Raw genomic sequence first — 18,649 nt, forward strand, 5'->3', positions numbered from 1 at the left:
GCAAGTTATTTAATCAACAATTAATTTTAAAAAGAATAAGGAAAAATGGGAAACGTTAAAGGAAATATATCAGCCCGCTCTGTGGCAGGGAACATCACAAACAGCGTCTCTGGAACGTCAGGGCAGTTCACAGTCTGCTCCTTGTAAGTCCCAGGCCTTCTTCTCAGGCCCTGGTTGTGCTGTAGGGATGCTGTGGGTTGGACACTGGCTCTGGTAGTGGCCACACGCTCTCAGGCTCTAAGTGGTAGGACCCTTCTTCCCAGTGTCGCCCCCGCCCTATCGGATTTATGATCCAAGTCTGGGCTGCAGAGCCTCTTGGCTGAGGCGTCTCCCTGTGCTGGGCCCGCTGCCCAGGGTCCCCGTCGCTCTCCCCAGCTGCTCACTGCACCCAGCTCCGGACTCCTCCAGCCCCAGCTGCACCACGCGGTCTCTGCACTGCTGCTACTGCTCTGCCTCCAGCTCCCTGGGCCGCTCCTTTGGCCCCTCTGGCTCTGGTTGCTGCAGCTCTGCTCCCAGCACAGGGTCTGCTCTCTCTGGGCTGCTTTTCTGGTTCCTCTGGATCTGGCACAGCTCTGCTCCCCAGCTTAGCTTGGGCCCCTGCTTTCTCCTCAGCTTGGCCCCACTCTGTCTGACTCAGGCAAATCCAGCTCATACAAAGGATGGGACCTCCCTGGCCTCCTGACTCCCTGATTAGCCTGCCCGCCCTGTCATTCAGGCTGACCTGGAGCATTGGCCTCTCCCCATTGTTCCTGGGGGCTGTCAGTCTCAGGTTCCTGATTCCCCATCGACCCTTCCCCCTTTTTACTACTGGGAGCTAGCAACTAAAACAGTCCCACTGAATAGTTAATAAGGGGGCAACAGTCCCCTTATATCTGGAAACCAGGTCTGAAACGGGGAACAAGGACCACAGGCTAGTAAGAGTAGGAGTGGGCAGAGCAGGCCTGTAACGGGGTGCTTTCCCCTGAGCTGCACAGCCTGGGGCCTAGCCAAGCTGATTGCAGAATGAGCCCAACTGAGAGGCACCATGGACCTTCTGCTCAAGAGCCAGACTTCAGTGGTGACACAGCCCAGCTTGTGTATCCGCAGGAATGAGAATGAGGCAGGAAGTTCAGAGCATCAAGGAAAGTCTAGAGGGGAATTTGAAAAGAGAGGTAAGAAGTGCCCAGGGAAACCTGCAGCAAAGAGAAAGGAGCAGACCTAGCTGTTAGGTACAGGGCCCTGGGCTGCTACCAATGTCAGGGTGGGACTGGGTTCCCCTACTGGCCCCAAAGAAGGGGGCATACACACACCCAGAGCGGGTTACCAAGCCTAGCACGGGGGCTGCAGGCTGAGGAAGAGCCCCAGCAATGGCAGAAGGACTTCTTTCTGTGGAAAAACCTCTTTGGACTTCTAGTGTGAGATAAGCTGGGCCCCAGAAGGGTGGACTGAAGGTGGTGACCTGGAGGGAGGGCTGAGTTACCAGGCAGAGAGTCTGCCATGGTGCTGAAGTGATCGTGCATGGGGGACGCTAGCCAAGGGAGACGGCTGTGATGTGACGGCTGCCAATGGGGGGGGGCAGGCACGTAACAATGAATAGATTGGTTTATGATTGACTTAGTCAGGAGAATTGAATTCCCTTGAGGGCTGATGGAAGTCTTGGTTGCTGAAGGAAGGTCTGTCCTCCCAAGCGGGTGTATCAAGGGACAGAGGACCTTGTTTCTGTTAAAGACATTTTTGGACTTTTAGTTTGGGATGAGCTCGACCAAGGAAGGAGTGGACTAAAAAAGATGGTCACCTGGCTGAAGGGCTGAGTTCCCAGGCAAAAAACTGCCAGAGTGCCGTAGCGACTATCGGCGGGGGTGCTATCCTAGCAAGAAAGCTGTGACAACACGCCTTGCCAGGCAGGGGTACTGTTGGTGAGTGAACTCTGTTACAAGCCTGCTTCCATTATGGAAACAGCCCGGTAATGGAGAGTGGTGGGGATGGCCTATGGGAGAGGATGGCTGGAGTGGTCCTACAGAAAGGGCAGCAGGATCCAGTGATGAGAACAGGGAACAGGTTGTAGTTCAGCCCTGCCACTGAGGGGTAACGTGATCCCAGTCAGGTCACTCTCCCACCTGATGCCTCACTTTCTCTATCTTTGAAATGGGGATCATCCTGACCCACCTTAAGAATGTGTTTGATCCTCTGCTCGTTTCCCCAATCCCTGCCCTTTGTGCCCCACACAGACCTCTGCCCTGTTCCTCCAACTTCCATGCCCATGTTAGGGCCTGGGTGCTTCTGTTGGTTTTCTAGGAACTGCTGGAGAAACCTCTAGACCTGCTTTGGCTGCTTAACCAGTCCCTGGAACTGAAGTGGGAAATCCAGTGACTGGCTCGGTTCCTCTATGCACTCACTTGGGAGGACAGATCTCTGCTCTAGGGAGATTCCCATAGGAAAAGTAGCTGGGGTGGGGCTGGGGGCAATACGAGCACTACCCCTCCGCCCTTGAATAGCAGTCAGCTAGAACTTTGGGAGCCACGGTACTGGTGTATCTTGCTGGAGAGCAGAAAAAGGCACTGGGGAAATTGCACAGGAGCTAGCAAACAGAGCTATAAACGGGAGCTTGAGTGGGAGTTTGTGTTGTGGTGCTCATTTGGGGTTTGTTTTTGCTTTGGGTGGTGGTGTTTTGGTGTGGTTTGTGTTTCCTGGACTTACAGGACTTAGGTGAGAATGCAATAACAGATACAGAGGCAGAAGTGGTAGTGACCCAAGTGGTGGAGAACACAATGAAGATGAGTGGATGTAGAAGCTGAGGTATGTACATGATCCTGGAGGAGCTACCTGAAAAGAGTTCCATCTGCATGAAGTGCTGACTGATAGAGCTGATGGAGGAAAAAATCCGAGAATTGGAGATGCAGGTGGAAACTCTGGTCGAGTTTAGAAGGGGGTTTGAGGAGATGATGGAGCGAAGACATGAGGAGGCTGAAGGGAAAAAGCTCAGACTTACAGATGGAAGCAGGACCGAAAAACTCTGAGGGTGAATCTGTAAAATCAGGGGTTGTACCATATGACTAGAGAATTGCTACCATAGTTCCAATTTTTAAGAAAGGGAGAAAAAGCGATCTGGATAACTACAGGCCTGTTAGTTTGACATGTGTAGTATGCAAGGTCTTGGAAAAGATTTTGAGGGAGAAAATAGTTAAGGACATTGAGGTCAATGGTAAATGGGACAAAATACAACATGGTTTTACAAAAGTTAGATCGTGCCAAACCAACCTGATCTCCTTCTTTGAGACAGTAACAGATTTTTTAGACAAAGGAAACGCAGTGGATCTAACTTACCTAGATTTCAGTAAGGCATTTGATACAGTGCCACATGGGGATTTATTAAATTGGAAAAGATGGGGACCAATATGAAAATTGAAAGGTGGATAAGGAACTGGTTAAAGGGGAGACTACAGTGGGTCATACTGAAAGGCGAACTGTCAGGCTGGAGGGAGGTTACCAGTGGAGTTCCTCAGGGATCGGTATTGGGACCAATCTTATTTAATCTTTTTATTACTGACCTTGGCACAAAAAGTGGGAGTGTACTGTCCCCACTGTGGATGACACAAAGCTGGAAGGTATTGCCAATTCAGAGAAGGACCGGGATATCATACAGGAAGATCTGGATGACCTTGTAAACTGGAGTTGAGGGGTGACCCAGGCACTAACATGGGCATGGAAGTTGGAGGAACAGGGCAGAGGTCTGTGTGGGGCACGGAGGGCAGGGATTGGGGAAACAGGAGCAGAGGATCAAACATGTTCTTAAGGTGGGTCAGGATGATTCCCATTTCAAAGATAGAGAAAGTAAGGCACCAGGTGGGAGAGTGACCTGACTGGGATCACGTTACCACTGAGTGGCAGGGCTGAACTACAACCTGTTCCCATCACTGGATCCTGCTGCCCCTTCTGTAGGACCACTCCAGCCATCCTCTCCCATAGGCCATCCCCACCACTCTCCATTACCGGGCTGTTTCCATAATGGAAGCAGTCTTGTAACAGAGTTCACTCACCAACAGTACCCCTGCCTGGCAAGGTGTATTGTCACAGCTTTCTTGCTAGGATAGCACCCCCGCCGATAGTCGCTACGGCACTCTGGCAGTTTTTTGCCTGGGAACTCAGCCCTTCAGCCAGGAGACCGTCTTTTAGTCCACTCCTTCCTTGGTCGAGCTCATTCCAAACTAAAAGTCCAAAAATGTTTTTAACAGAAACAAGGTCCTCTGTCCCTCAATACACCTTCTTCGGAGGACAGACCTTCCTTCAGCAACCAAGACTTCCAACAGTCCTCACGGATCACAGGGGGAATTCAGTCCTCCTGACTATGTCAATCATAAACCAGTCTACTCATTGTTACGTGCCCGACCCCCTGTCGGCAGCCTGGCATCGCATCACAGCCCTCTCCCTTGGCTAGTGTCCCCCATGCACGATCGCTTCAGCACCATGGCAGACTCTCTGCCTGGTAACTCAGCCCTCCCTCCAGGTCACCACCTTCAGTCCACCCTTCTGGGGCCCAGCTTGTCTCACACTAGAAGTCCAAAGAGGTTTTTCCACAGAAAGAAGTCCTTCTGCTATCGCTGGTGCTCTTGCTCAGCCTGCAACCCCCATGCTGGGCTTGGTAACCCTCTCTGGGTGTGTGTATGCCCCCTTCTTTGGGGCCAGTAGGGGAACCCAGTCCCACCCAGACACTGGTAGCAGCCCGGGGCCCTGTACCTAACAGCTAGGTCTGCTCCTTTCTCTTTGCTGCAGGTTTCCCTGGGCACTTCTTACCTCTCTTTTCAAATTCCCCTCTAGACTTTCCTTGATGCTCTGAATTTCCTACCTCGTTCTCATTCCTGCGGATACACAAGTTGGGCTGTGTCACCACTGAAGTCTGGCTCTTGAGCAGAAGGTCCATGGTGCCTCTCAGTTGGGCTCATTCTGCAATCAGCTTGGCTAGGCCCCAGGCTGTGCAGCTCAGGGGAAAGCACCCCGTTACAGGCCTGCTCAGCCCACTCCTACTCTTACTAGCCTGTGGTCCTTGTTCCCCATTTCAGACCTGGTTTCCAGAGGGGCTGAGTACATGCAGGCCCCACTGCCTGGAACTGGAGATTGCTTGTTCTGGTGACTCTGACATTCAGACCCTTCATCATTCAGAGGGTGACAGGTGTGGTGAGGGGGCTGGAGAAACCCCACTGCTGAGCGGAAGAAAATCAAAGGATTGGATCAGGCTTTAAGTATGAGGCATGAGTACACTTTCTCATGCCCTGCTCTCCTGGGCTAAACTTCTCAGCACAGCCTGGGCATGCTCTTTTTGTCAATGGGCATAGCACATCCTGCATTGATTTCCTTTTGCAGGATCTCTAACAGGTGTTACTGCTGCTCCATGAAGATTGCCAGCTGAGTCTGTAGCTCTTCTGCACTTCCTACTGCTTCTGTTGGTTTCCTACGAGCTTCTGGAGAAACCTCTCGACCTGCTTTGGCTGCTTAACCAGTTCCTGGAACTGAAGTGGAAAATCCAGTTACCAGCTTGGTCCCTCAATAGGTCCGCTTGGGAGGACAGACCTGCCTTCAGGAACCAAGACTTCCATCAGCCCTCAGGGATCACAGGGGGAATTCAATCCTGCTGACTACGTAAATCATAAACAAATCTGTTCATCCTTACATGCTCCCTGGTGACCAGGCACAGAATCACAGCCGTCTCTCTGGCCTAGCATCCCCCATTGATGGTCCCTCGAGCACCATGGCAGTTTCTCAGCCTCTGGCCAGGTCACCACCTATAGCTCACCCTTCCAGGGCCCAGCTTGCCTCACACTAAAAGTCCAAAGAGGTCTTTCCACAGAAAGAAGTCCTTCTGCCCTCAGTGGGGCTCTTGCTCAGCCTGCAGCCCCCTTGCTGTGTTTGGTAAACCTCTCTGGGTGCGTGTATGCCCCCGTTCTTTTGACACTGACCAAGGCCCCGTACCCAAGAGCTAGCTCTTCTCTTTTCTCTTGACTGAAGTTTTCCCTGGGTACTTCCTCCCTCTCATCTCAAGTTCCCCTCTGGACTTTTCTTGCTGCTCTAAGCTTCCTACCTGATTGTCATTCCAGTTCATAGCCCAGCTGGCTTTTATCACCGCTGAAGTCTGCCTCTATAGGGGGCGAGGTACATGGTCCCACTCAGGTAGGGCTCATTCTGTAATCAGTTTGGCTAGGCCCCAGGCTCTGCAGCCCAGGGGAAAGCACCCCGTTACAAGCTTTCTCTGCCCAGTCCTGCTGTTCCTGGCCTGGGGTCCTTGCTCCCCATTTCAGAGCTGGTTTCCAGAGGGGCTGAGTCCACACAGGCTCCACCAGCTACAGCTGGAGTTTTTCTTGTTCTGGTGACTGTGACATTCAGAAGCTGACAGGTGTGGGGAGGAGGCTGGAGAGACCCCATTGCTGATCAGAATGAAGTCAAAGAGTCCTGACTCTGGGAGCTGAATGGTTCATTTGTTCTGTTTGGGAAAGAGGAGCTGGGGAGCGGAGATACCATGGGAAGAAGACTGCATGTTGGTCTCTTCATGCCTGAGGTGCTGGAGCCTCCTGCCAGAAACGCTCTCAGGAGGCCGGGTTCCAGGGCATCTCTGGGGAGCCTCTTGCTAGGGAAGAATCAAGCGTGGAACATTGATGGGAACGTCTCCGTCCTGATGCTGGGATCAAGGGATGGGGGAAGCTATCAGCCAGACAATGTATCAGGGATCCCATTTCTCCCCCAAGAGACCCCTATGTCCCGAGGAGTCAATGCCTCTTACCTCCAGGAAGGAGCACGGTCTTCCATCAAAGCATCTTTGAGAGCTGGCGTTGCCTGCTTTGATGGGACGAAATGACCTGTCCCCACTGCTCCCTGACGTGGCTCAGCTCCAGGATGTGACTGTCTGGGAGGCTGTGCCAGATCCCAGGGCCTGGAAGACAGCCGGGACGGAGGCTCCCATTCATTTTACACCCAAAGACCTCAAAGAAGGGCCAAGGGGAGAATAAAAGGCAAGAGGTGAAGCTAGCCCTGAGCCTCTGTCCCACGCCCACCTCCTCAAAAGTGGAGCATTCCAAGCTTTGGTGGGGCTGGGGCCCTGGCCCTGACACAACGGCCTTTCTGCACCATAGGGGGAAGGGAGAGTTCCGCCTGGGAGCAGGGGGGAATGGGATGGGGTAGACTAAGGACAGGGGGGAAGTGAATGGGTGTGAGGGAAAGAGCTCCTGTCCCAGATGAAGGAATCTGAGAGGAGAGAGTGCCGGGGTCTCTATTTCCCCTTCCACTAGGTCCCCACTTACAGGGAGCTAGAGCAGTACCTGCAGCAGGGAGCAGGAGTTGCTGGTAGCCTCAGAGGCACAGACCCTGCTGTGCCTCAGGCACCTGGCACAAGTGCCAGATGATGTGGAGCTGGTGCTTGATATTGGCCGTGACAACCCCCTTGCTGCAAGGAAACAAGAAGCTGTCATAGACTCCGATGCCCCAAGGAATCAGAGGGGATTAAGGGCACCTGGAACCAGCAGCATTTCCACCTACCACCTGTCCACCTCTGAGGGATGGATTCACCCTCCTGACCCCCAGAATGGAGTCTTGTCCTTTTGAGTGACCTCCAGTGGCAACCCTCATCCCTATAGGGTGAGCTCCTGCCTCCTCCCCCTCAGTGACCCTGACTGCTGTTCCACCTCCAATCCACAGCCCAAGTGCTCAGAACCGTCTCCTCAACCTCCACCCAGGCAGGGCAGGGAGGGGCTCTAGCAGGGGGGCAGAAGGGATTCTGGCAACAGTGAAGTGGGATGGGGGGAGGTTGAGACCTTTCCCCAAGTCATCCCAGCCATTCATGCTGAAGCCACAGCATGGCAGCCCTGGGGAATGGGGCAGATCATCAGTCCCTGCTGAGTGAATCCTCCCGTTCTCTCTAGAGCGGGTTCAAGTCTGCCAGCAGCAGGATAAGCTTCCCCTGTCCATGTGCCTCCAAACTGCCTGGTCAGTCACCATGAGCTCTCAGTCCTTCACCTCCCAGGCTGCCAGTGATGGGAGCAACTCTGGGTGGTGGCTCGGGTGACAGGAGAGGCTCGCAGAGGGCACTTAGGGGACTCTGCTGTCCTTCCGAAGAGCGAGAACACCGTGTCCTAAGAACATAAGTCCGTGATGAGGCAATGCTTGTCATTAATTAGTCTTGCTAAAGAGCAGGGTTGGAGCTGCTCCAGGGACAAGCTGGCTCCCTCCTGCTCATGAAGGTGAATTCATCTCCCTTCCCAGTAGCACTTGCTCTCACCCTCATTCCCCACCAGGCACCTTATTGCCAGACCAGCCAATGGCCATAGTAGGGGAAAGAGGCCTGGGCCCTGCCCCAATCTTCTGAGTCTAATGCAGCTGCTTACTTTGTCCCCCATCAGCTGTTGGTCTTTCCCTAGGAGGGAGTAGGTGAGGAGCAGCCCAGCCTGGCTGACATGAAGCAGGGGGTTGTGGATGGCCAGCACTGCCATCCGGAGGAAGAATCTTCTCTGCTCCTCCGAGAAAAACTTCCCGAAGACCTAAACCCAACCATATGTGAGGCTTCAGCAGATTGCCCAGAACCAGGCTCCAAATCCTGGACTAGAATGGCATCTCCATCTCGTGGCTCCAGGGGTAGCCACCCCCACCCCCGTGCCCTGGCAGAGTGTCCTTACCTCCCCCACCCTGGCTGTGTTCTTGTAGCCCAGGAGCCTGCTGTCCTGGTGCCAGTCCCAGACCCATAGGTCTTTGGCATCATGGATGGTCAGGCCTGGGAAAGAGAGACACACTCATTTGTCATTCTGTTTGCAGTGCTTGTGTCCTTCCAATCCCATTGATGGCTGCACAGTGGGCAGAGTCCTCGCTGTGTGCCTGGCCCAACACAATTGCAGGGGTTGGTGTAGAACACCGAAAGAGAGAGAGAGAGAGAGAGAGAGACTCATCCTCCAGCTGTGGTCAGTCTGAGAGAAATTGGCTGGGGTCCCAGTCTCACTCTTCTCTTGGGTGCCATTTCCCAGCTGAGTTCCTTACCCCTCTGGAGCAGCAGCAGCTGGGAGAGCCGGTAAACCCCCTCCCTGCCCTGCCAGCTGATGTCCTCAGATGGGTCACTGACGAACAGCCAGCTGTGCCACATAGTGACCCATCCTGGGGAATTCGGCTGATTTCTAATGGAAGGGAGAGGGAGAGGGGACTCCATCAGCATTTTCCTGTTGGCTCCCAGTCCCCACCTGGGCCAGGACTTTCCTTTCCCTCAGCCCCTCTGCAGGAGATGCTAGAGCATAAGAGCTAGAGCTAGACCTTTAATTTTCTCTCCCCGCAAGGGAGCCTGGAGCACAGGGATGTGGGCAGGGCCCTCCATGAGGATTTGCTTCCCCGACTGCTCCAGGATGACAGGAAGGCATGAATCTGGAGCAGAGTCCCCTTAAAAGTCCAAAGTCATCACTTAACTAGGACAAGAACTTGACTCAAGTCAAAGCTCATTTCCTGCTCACCAGACCTGCTCCAAACCACCTGCGCCTGGAGCCAGGAACCTGGGGTCAGAGGCCACTTCCATCTAACTCAGGGAGGGTGATGGTGGATCTAAGCAGGGCCGTGATGCTCCTAATGGCCCTGGCTCTCTTGCCTGAAACCCGGGACATGATCCAGTAGTTAATGTGCTGTGGGGAAAAGAGGTAGCTCAGGATCAATGGGAAGGTGCATGTGTTGTGCTCATGAGCCCCTCCCCATCCCCAGGGGGCTAAGATATTGTGTGTGGGGTGGAATATCTAATGCATTGATTGCAGAGCTGTAGAAGGGGATTGTTGCCCCCAGGACGATGCTTGTCTCCTGCAGGTCCCAACTTGTCACTGTCTCTCTTGATTGGGACAATGCTCGGTGTCGGGGCAGCTCACTAGGAAAGAGACAGACCCCTCACCCCTCCCTGGCTCTCAAGTCCTTGGTTGGATGAAGGGACTGAGTGTAAGCACAATCCCCCCCGGAATCTCAGTACCCGTTGGAGACAAGGGTTGATTCTCTTGGGTCCTCCTGTTTCTCTAGGAACGAGGCTGTGACTCTTCTCTGTGGACCATCTTCTGGATCTCACAGGAGGGGTTCAGACTCTCACTCCCCAAGCCAGCCAGGGGCCCTGTGATTAGTGCTCAGCAGACTCAGGCAGAGCTCTGGCTTGAAGTCCCAGCTCCTTCCTCTGTCCTTGCAGGAGGAAGGGCCTGACACTGCATTGCACTGACTGCCCTGACCAAGGACGGCCCACTGCAGGCCCAGCTAGGAGGACAGACTGGAAAATCACTCTAAGAGTTAGGGTAATATTGCCCGCACCCCTCTCATCGGATTCACCTCCAAGAGGTAGTGGAGCATGTCGGTGCCTGGGGACTCTGCCAGCAGGTTTCCCAGGATGTCTGGCAAGATCCTATGCAGATCCTGCAAAGCAAGGAAGAGTCATGGGTCAGTGTTAGAGAAACTGGGGCTACACCTGCCACAGGATAGGAAGAGGGATCTCTGGGAAGCAGTGGTGAGACCTCCAAACACATATCCTGGCCTCTCTCATTCACATCCTACTGCAGGCAATTAGCAAGGATTTTTGGAAGGATGACAACTAGCTCTTCGATCCATGACTTTGGCATGATCTACCTGGATTTGTGTGGTGTCCTTCTCTGTACCCAGGACAGCTTGAAGGAGGTGGGTCTCCAGCTCCGGCTCCAGAGCAGGTGTCATGGTGCTGGCAAGAGAGAGAGGAGCCTCTATTAGACTGAGCGGTGCAGGGATGGGACTGGCACCAACATGGATGTGAAACTGCAGGGAATAGGCAGAGGCTGGCGAGAATGGAAACTGAGGCACCGATCCAGGGCATGATAAGGCCAAGGTTTCCCAGACAGACAGTGGCAGGGCAGGAATCACGCCTGTTCCCTGGACCCTGCTGCCCCTCCTCTACCTGATCCTGGGAGTCAGCCTCTCCCCAAAGCCATTGCACTGTTACTGGAATGAAAAGAACAGCACAGCCAGGAGAGAGTGAACCTACCCACCACCTCTGCCAGAGGAGTCACTCTTGGGAGGTGACCAGGGGCAGTGACTCCCAGCCATGGGCCTGAGCAGAACCAGGGTTAGGGGAACCGGGTAAAAGGGTCTCGGTACCTGAGGTTGCCCACAGCAATCAGGGAGTTGACCAGGACGGCACTGGGTGGAGACTCATCAGGAAGCTCCTCAATGACCTCCTGTGAAACCCAAAGGAAACAAAGGAGCGTGTGAGATTCGGGCCTCACTGACACTTCCCAATGAGGAGATTACATAGCCAGCACCCCACACAGCCAGCAGGATTCCCCCACCTACCTCCACTCCTCTGATTCCTGACCACTCTTTCTCCTATCTCTTCTCCCCAATCTTCAGCACCACCAATCCCAGCCCTCAGCTGCCCCTCCAGCACCAGCCATCCCCCAACCATCGGCCTGGAGAGACCCCTGCCCCTCCCATGTCTCTGTCCACCCTCCAGCTTGCCAGGCGCCGTGTCTCGCTCACCACAATCCTCTCCACCACAGCCGCCTTGCAGCAGTGCAGCTCCAGTGTGTCCTGCCCTCTCTGGTGTGCAGCGAGACACGCGGGTAGATGGCGTGGAGGAACATGAGCTGCTGGGCCTCATCCTGCACCCACCAGGAGTGGGGTGAGGCGGGAGAGAGCCAGTTAGCCAGGGAACTTCCTGCCCCAGCCACACCAGCTGCAGGACTCAGGCCTGAAGGGGGGATAGTGGGGACCTGCCCGTTGTCCAAATCACGTCCACCCAGTCCTCCTCCTCCTCCTCGTCCTCTGAGACCCTGGCGGTCCCTGCACCAGGGAGAGAAGGGGACAGGGTGACTTCTGCTGCCACTTATGGGAAGGACAGTGGCATGGTCCTAGGGAAGATCGGGCCCCACACTCCCCCCTCTCAGTGATGCCTTCAGCCCCCAACTCCTTCTGAAGTCCATAGGAAAAAGAGACCCTCCCCACTGTCCTGGACTTCCTGGGAGGTGCCTCCCCTGCACACCCTCCACCCAATTGAGCACCAATGACCAAAGTGGCAGCATCTTGTGTCAGTGGGGTTCACGTGGCTCAGGCCAGACACCTGGACTGGGGACCTGCCCCCCATAGCACTGGTCAAGGGCCTAGGCCCAGAGTGTTCACAGCCCCCTCTTCACCCCTCCCTGAGCCCAGCCCGGCTCCTCACCTGGAACAAAGCAGCGGCATCCATCGGCCTGGCTGCTGCTCAAGTCCCAGGCACTGCTGCTGTCCTATGGGGAGCGGGCCGAGCTGCTGGTGCTGGGACAGGGATCTTCCACCTTCTGCCCTGGGAATGCTGGAAGGTCCTCAGTGACCGGGCAGGGCTATGCCTCGTGCTGGGAATCAGGGCTGGGCTCCTGGGGCCGCTGCTGCCCACACAATGAGCCCCAGAGCCACCCTGCCCGGTTCCACTCCTGGGCTGGGTCCTGCCTGCCCAGCCGCATCCTGGCCCAGCTCCACTGGGGCCTGGCCACTGCCTCTGCCACCTCGGTGCCTCCGCCGGGAGCGGGTTTCCTCTGCCAGAAGGCTGGGCACTTCCACCTCCTGGCCCAGCCGAGAGCTCCTTCTCAGCCAGCGGGGACAGAGGGGCTGCTCTGCTCCTGGGGAAGATGGCAGCTGCTTCCCTCAGGCTCTGGGGCCACCTGCAGAGCCTTCTTCCTGAACATCCTCAGGAGCCTGGCCGTCCTGGAACCGAGCGGGGAGCAGGCGTGAGTCTGGGCTCAAGGCAGCCTCTCACTAACCAGCCTTTTTGGTCCCTCCCCATCCTTGCCCCAGACAGAGCAGCTCCTCCTTCCATCATCCCCACAGGAGTGCAGGGAGTGCAAGCTACACACACTGGCAGGAGTTCATTGCATGATCTGCTCCCAACTTTCCCCCTCGTCATCCCTGGTGCTGCAATATCCGGGGAGTCTCCTCCTCTCGAGCACTGGGTCAGTCACAAAGACCATTGGTCACTTTGGACAAGCAGCTCCCTCCTGCCATCACAGGACACACTTCCCTCTCCCCGCCCCCCGCGCCCGACTCCACCTGGCTAGAGAAGGAACAGAACCCAGGAGTCCGGACTGGGAAACTATTTCCCACTACAGAGTCCCTCGGCATAGGAAGGTCAGGGCCCCCTTGTTTCCCATTGATTTCCATGCTCAGCAGCTCACAGGGTCTGGCCCAGCTCAGAGACTCTCAGCCTGGGGAACAATCCCCCATAAGGGAAGGGCTGGGAGCCCCATAGCTGGGAGCTTTCGAAACACACTGGAGATGGCTCTGGAGAAGACCCTCCCTGATCTGAGAGCCAGGGCTCCTGGGGCCTGTTTGCAAATCCAATCTCCTTTGGAAAAGATTCTCTCCCCCTCTTTCTGTCTCTCCCCAGACAGACAGGGAATGCCACAGAGGAACCCTAATGCCACTCACTTGCTCTAGGTGATGGAGAGACGGATGGTGGATGTTCAGTGTCGTCCCTCGCCCTTCTTCTCACTCTCCAAGCCCAAGGCAGGATCTAACACCAAGATACATCACATCTGCTGTTTACCCACCTCCACTAGGCCCGTAACCCTGCTAAAGAAGGAAATAGGATTGGTTTGGAATGATTTGTTCTTGACAAAGACATGCTCACTAGTCCTAAGAACCAAATTATCCAGTCTCTGGATAACTGACAAACTGATTATTTAATAATGTATTCCAGGATCTTTCCAGCTATGGAAGTGAGGCTAGCTAGTCTGTAAGTCCCAGGGTTCTCTTTGTTCCCCTTTTCAAGATAGGTCCTGTCTTGTTAATGGATGGGAATATGTTCTTTTTCAAGGATCTCAGATGAGAATTGGGGCACAGCACCTGGTTTGTTAAGGTCACAAAACTGGAGGCAGGAACCTCTTCTCTCCTGCTGGCAAAGAACCCCAGGCACCTAAAAGACAGGGACTCACATCCCTGAATGGGCTTTAAAAAAGACAATAGTTAAACAATTTGGACCCGACCATTTCTTTTTTCCACAGACTAGACATTTTAGCAAACTTTAGAATTCTTTGGTGCTAAAGATTGTGAAACTCCCCTTTCTCCTTCACAGATGGCTTTAATGCCCCTTATCTCACTCAGGCTCACGACTGCCCAGAGTTCGAGAATTGTCCCTCTTCTCATTGGACAGATGGGGAGGAGCCTAAGCTACAGAGAAGGGAAGTGACCTACACAAGGGCCTACACAGCAAGGCAGTGGCAGAGCCAGAAAGAGAAGCCACCAGTCCTGTCTCCTGTTCTAACGGACAAGAAACTTCCCAGAGGCAGGGACAGAGCCCAGGAATTGAGATGGTGGGGAAATTTCATTGAAACCATTTCTGTCAGAAAATCCCATTCAGACTAAACCAGTTTGTTTCTTGAAATCATAACAAATGGGATGAGAGTTCTCCGCAAAAATATCTTTGTTGCAAAACAAAGGCATCTCCTCTTTGTCACAGTGTGTTAAATTGTCTCGTCGCACACAAAGAGGAGACACTTAGATCTTGAAAATTAGATAAGGAAATAGAAATAAAATAGATTGTTTCAGCTATTCTATTATGTCATAATCTGATCTGAGTGAACGTGATAGGACACCTCATATTATGCACTACTCCTAGTGATACTCTCCAATGGATCCCCATCCTCCACCCACCGTGAGGTAGGTAGGAGTGGACCGTTACTATCCCTACTTGAAAGAGGGAGAAGCTAAGACTGAGAAAGGAGAATTGACTTGTCTTAGGTCACACAGCCAGTCAGTGGCAGAGTTGGGAATAGGACCCAAGAGCCCTGATTTTCAAACTAGCCATCGGATCTTGAATTTCATACACTGAATGACCTCAATAAAATGCTCTCAAATGAGCTCCACACCAACAACAGTGCACAGTAATTATTCAGCAAGTATTTTAGGAGAACTGGAATGTTAGAGAGGAGCATGAACTGCTCAGAGACAATTAATGCAGAGAAGCAGCAAAATTCATCAAACATATGATTGGTTATAACTTACTTACTTGGTCTTAAAAGAGAACAACAAGAATCTGAGTCTCCTCCCTGTCAATAACCCCCTTTCTCAGCCAATCAGGGTAGAGGCAGAGGATGGAGGCTGAGGGTTCTCACCAGAGAGCCCAAAGGATGGCCCAGGTCACTGGTGGGGATCACTGCCTGAGCACTATTTCAGCCCCACATTTTTGGGTGGACCTCCCACGACGGGAACTGCAGAGCTCTCCCCCACCACACACACACACACACACATGCGCCTCCTGGTGTTGGGAGGGGAACAGGAGAAAGGACAAAAGAAGCAAGAGAAGAAGAGAAAGGAGGGAGGGATGGAGGAAAAGGTGAAACAAAAAGGACAAACCCTAATGTCCCCAATTATTGTAAGGGACAAAATTCTAGGTGCGGAATAAAATACTGCCTCTTAAGCTTGTGTTTTCTACACCTAGAATTCAACTGTCACCAGCTGGATCAGACTGAAGAGGTTTCAGGCCTAAGGAGGCTCTTACCTTCTAAACCGGGACATCTCTTTTCTAGTAAAATCAATAAAAGGAAAGGAGAAGACTTGAAAGAGGTTCCTCCTGGCGCTCACGTACGTGAACCCTAATACTCTTTCAGTCCTCAAAGAGAGACCTCGAGAAGGAGACTTGCTGAAGCAAAGCCACAGGGGTGTCCGAGATTTCCCTGGCCCCTCGCCCCTGTTCTGCCTGGCTGATGTCAGCATCTCTCTGTGAGGTCACCACCTCCTCACTACCTTTGACCAATAGGCTGAGTTCCTCCAAAAGGCCTGTGTGATGTCAGTGCCACACCCCTCCCTTGCCGTGCTAATGTCCTGCCGCTGGCCAGACACTTTGGAGGTTTGAGCTCCTCCCTGTGGATCACCCCACTCAATGAGTGTTCATTCTCAGATTCGCCTTCTCACATCTGAAAAGGGCTGGGAAGAGATAGCACCATGGCCCTTCCCCCTCTTGCACTAGCCCACACCCCCTCCTGGCACTCTCGGATAAGAAGCTGAGCTCGGCTCCCTACAAGGGCCAGTATCTACTCGGCACATCCAACCACTAGCAAACCTTCATGTAGCTGTGCTTTCAAACCCAGCCTTTGGCATGAGGCCCCCTGGGTGAGCCAGGTTAGACCCTCCCAGCTCCAACCTTCACCCACTTCCTGCACTGAGCCTTTGCTGAGGTTCAGAAGTGCCCAGCTAAGTATGGTGCTTTCCCCACACACTGCTTTATAGATGGCATCTGCTGAGCCAAATATTGAACAGCTCTGACTGGGAGAAATCCATCCCTCTACAGGAGTTCAGCATGAGGGCTGGCCACCACTTACGTCCTCAAAATGGGGCTGAAGTGGGTCTTAAGGGCTAGAAGAACAACCTCAAGAGCCCTCAAAAAGCTGTTTCTCACCCGTTGTCCTGCCAAGTTGTCAAGGCACGTGTGGTTCAGATTAAGCTTCAGATAAACCTCCCCACTCTTCTGTGCTGATTCAAACCCAGCCTGAGCTCTGCTCGTTTTCAGGTTCAACTTTACATAGTACTGGAAGTGCTTTTACACTCTTCCTTCCCGGTGCATCCTGCAATGTACAACCTGCGATGTACAAACAAATGATTTCATCCAAGAACGTCTGTTTATCCTACATTTTAACTACCCCTCCCCAGGGAGCATTCAGAGACACACCTTGACCTGCATCTTTAGTGTGCTGTACCTTTGCGGATGGGCTATGGAACCTCCGTTTATCCACAGGCTGAGGAGCTGCTGCTGAACAGACCAAGTGCTGCCTATGCAGGGCATTCATTATTAGATCAAAACTAACAGGAGTACAGTAGATTTCCCCCAGAGTCACCAGGGAAACAGGAAGGGATTAGGCTACGGAAAACAGCTGGCTCTTTAGCTGGCAGAGGCTGCACAGGTGGTGTGACAGGGAGAGAGAGCCCATTCAAACACAATGAAGTTGGCAGTGAGATGAGAACACAGCTGTCAGCACCTAATGACCCCATGCAGGCAGAAACTGAGTGTGCAATGCTGTCAGAAGCATCATCCATGAAAAGGGGCGCCAGCCTTATTGAAAGGATATGGGGCTGAAGAGTAAGTGTGATTCGGGTCTACGAGCTGCTTCATCAGACAAATAGTGTTTGCAGTTGTAGGCACCAGAAATGCTAGTTTTTGTCACCTCCCTTCTTTAGTCTTCTCCTGCCACCGAAATGCCTAAAGGTCCTATCTAATCCTGACCTATGTCATTCTCTGATCTCATTTCCCTTCCTTTCATCTCCTCCTCCAGCTGTGTGCCTTACCCCCACCCGATGGAACAATCTCCCTCCTCCCCTTCATCCATGAAGCTCTCTCCCCATCCCTTCAACTACACCCCTTCAGGGACCCTTTAGCCACCTCTAGGGCCTCCTTAGCTTGTGTCCTGTGCTCTTTACAGAACATGAAGGAAATATAAGGGGACCCTGGGATCCAAATAACCATGTTTACTAGCTACATAGGACATGCAAGGCCTGTAGACATACAAACACTGCCACTCTGCAGGAGTCTGGTGGCTTCTGGAACATAGAAAGCGGCAAGGGCCGCTGAAGGGCTCCCCAAGTTTTGGAAGGGATACTACCCAATTCTTATACACTCCACTTGTATGCTTTTACCTCAATTAAATTGTGAGCATAACAACCACCCTCCTAGTCATGAGCAAGGACGGATCCAAGAACCTACTCTACTGAAAGTATGAGCTGCGAAATCATGAGCTAAAAGACTAACTCCTTTAGCTAGTAGCTGAAGTAGAATCCTATCCTATGCATTAGGTGGACAGGGGCCTGCATAATGCACACTGAGCAGTGAGTTAAACAGTGTTGTCAGTTCCTGAGGTTTTCTCATGATGAATCTCACAATATTTGGTGTTTTTCTTACAGTCCCACCTCCTGAAGTCATGTGATTATATGAGACTTTGAACCTGCCTTTTAAAAAGTTTCTAGCTCTCATGGTTACAGAAAGGAGCTGGGGAGGGAAAGCGGTTGGAATGGAGTAGGGGAGAAAGACACCTAAAAACTCATACACCAGACAGCAAATAAAAAAGATCCCAACATTTACCATTTTTAAAAAATCTCATGATTTTGGAGGTGGAGCCTTGACTCAATCTTTGAATGCTCAGGATTAGCAGTATTTGGGCAGGGACCACGGATTCTGTATTTGTTATAAAGTGCCACATAAATTTACAGTGCTGTCTGCTTTATTATGATTATTGTGTTATAATACTTGAGAAAAGAAGTTTCCTTATAAAATAATTTGAGGTAGACAAATATTGTCTCAGGCAAATTTGCTTCTTTACTGATGATGTAAACATGGCCAGATCCTCAGCTGGTGTGAAGCAAGGGAACTCACTTAAAGCCACTAGAGCTACATTGATTTTCACCAGCTGAGGATCTGACCCTAAATGTGTCTGGCCCCTTCACAGTATAGTAGCCTCAAGCAAGGTTTGACACAAAAGAAATCTTCAGTCTTTAAAGTCCATGGATTTAAGGCAGTTACTTAATGAATGTACTATATTTTATCTACTGTTGAACCAGTTCTTCAGAACAAGTACCTGGACAAATTTCATCTCTGTTTTGCTCGAAGAATTGTCTACAAAGATACGGGCTTGTTCTCTAATTCACATTATTCCAAATTCACCAACTCATTCTTCGTCAGTAGTTTGTCGGCAAGCAGTTCATT

The 18,649-nt window shown here is 52.6% G+C and overlaps 2 long non-coding RNA genes across 2 annotated transcripts; both read right to left on the reverse strand.

The window, feature by feature from the left end:
* Window positions 1–1,643: 1,643 nt before the first annotated feature.
* LOC122458037 lies at window positions 1,644–15,846 on the reverse strand. Its single transcript, XR_006277854.1, has 3 exons — window positions 15,190–15,846; window positions 3,467–3,477; window positions 1,644–1,654 (listed from the first exon to the last, which is right to left on the reverse strand). It is a non-coding gene; the product is annotated as an uncharacterized LOC122458037 (long non-coding RNA).
* Window positions 11,737–13,527, reverse strand: LOC122458036. Its single transcript, XR_006277853.1, has 3 exons — window positions 13,387–13,527; window positions 12,149–12,666; window positions 11,737–11,769 (listed from the first exon to the last, which is right to left on the reverse strand). It is a non-coding gene; the product is annotated as an uncharacterized LOC122458036 (long non-coding RNA).
* Window positions 15,847–18,649: the final 2,803 nt, after the last annotated feature.

The sequence above is a fragment of the Dermochelys coriacea genome, chromosome 11, assembly GCF_009764565.3.
Source record: "Dermochelys coriacea isolate rDerCor1 chromosome 11, rDerCor1.pri.v4, whole genome shotgun sequence".
NCBI classification, from domain to species: Eukaryota; Metazoa; Chordata; order Testudines; family Dermochelyidae; genus Dermochelys; species Dermochelys coriacea.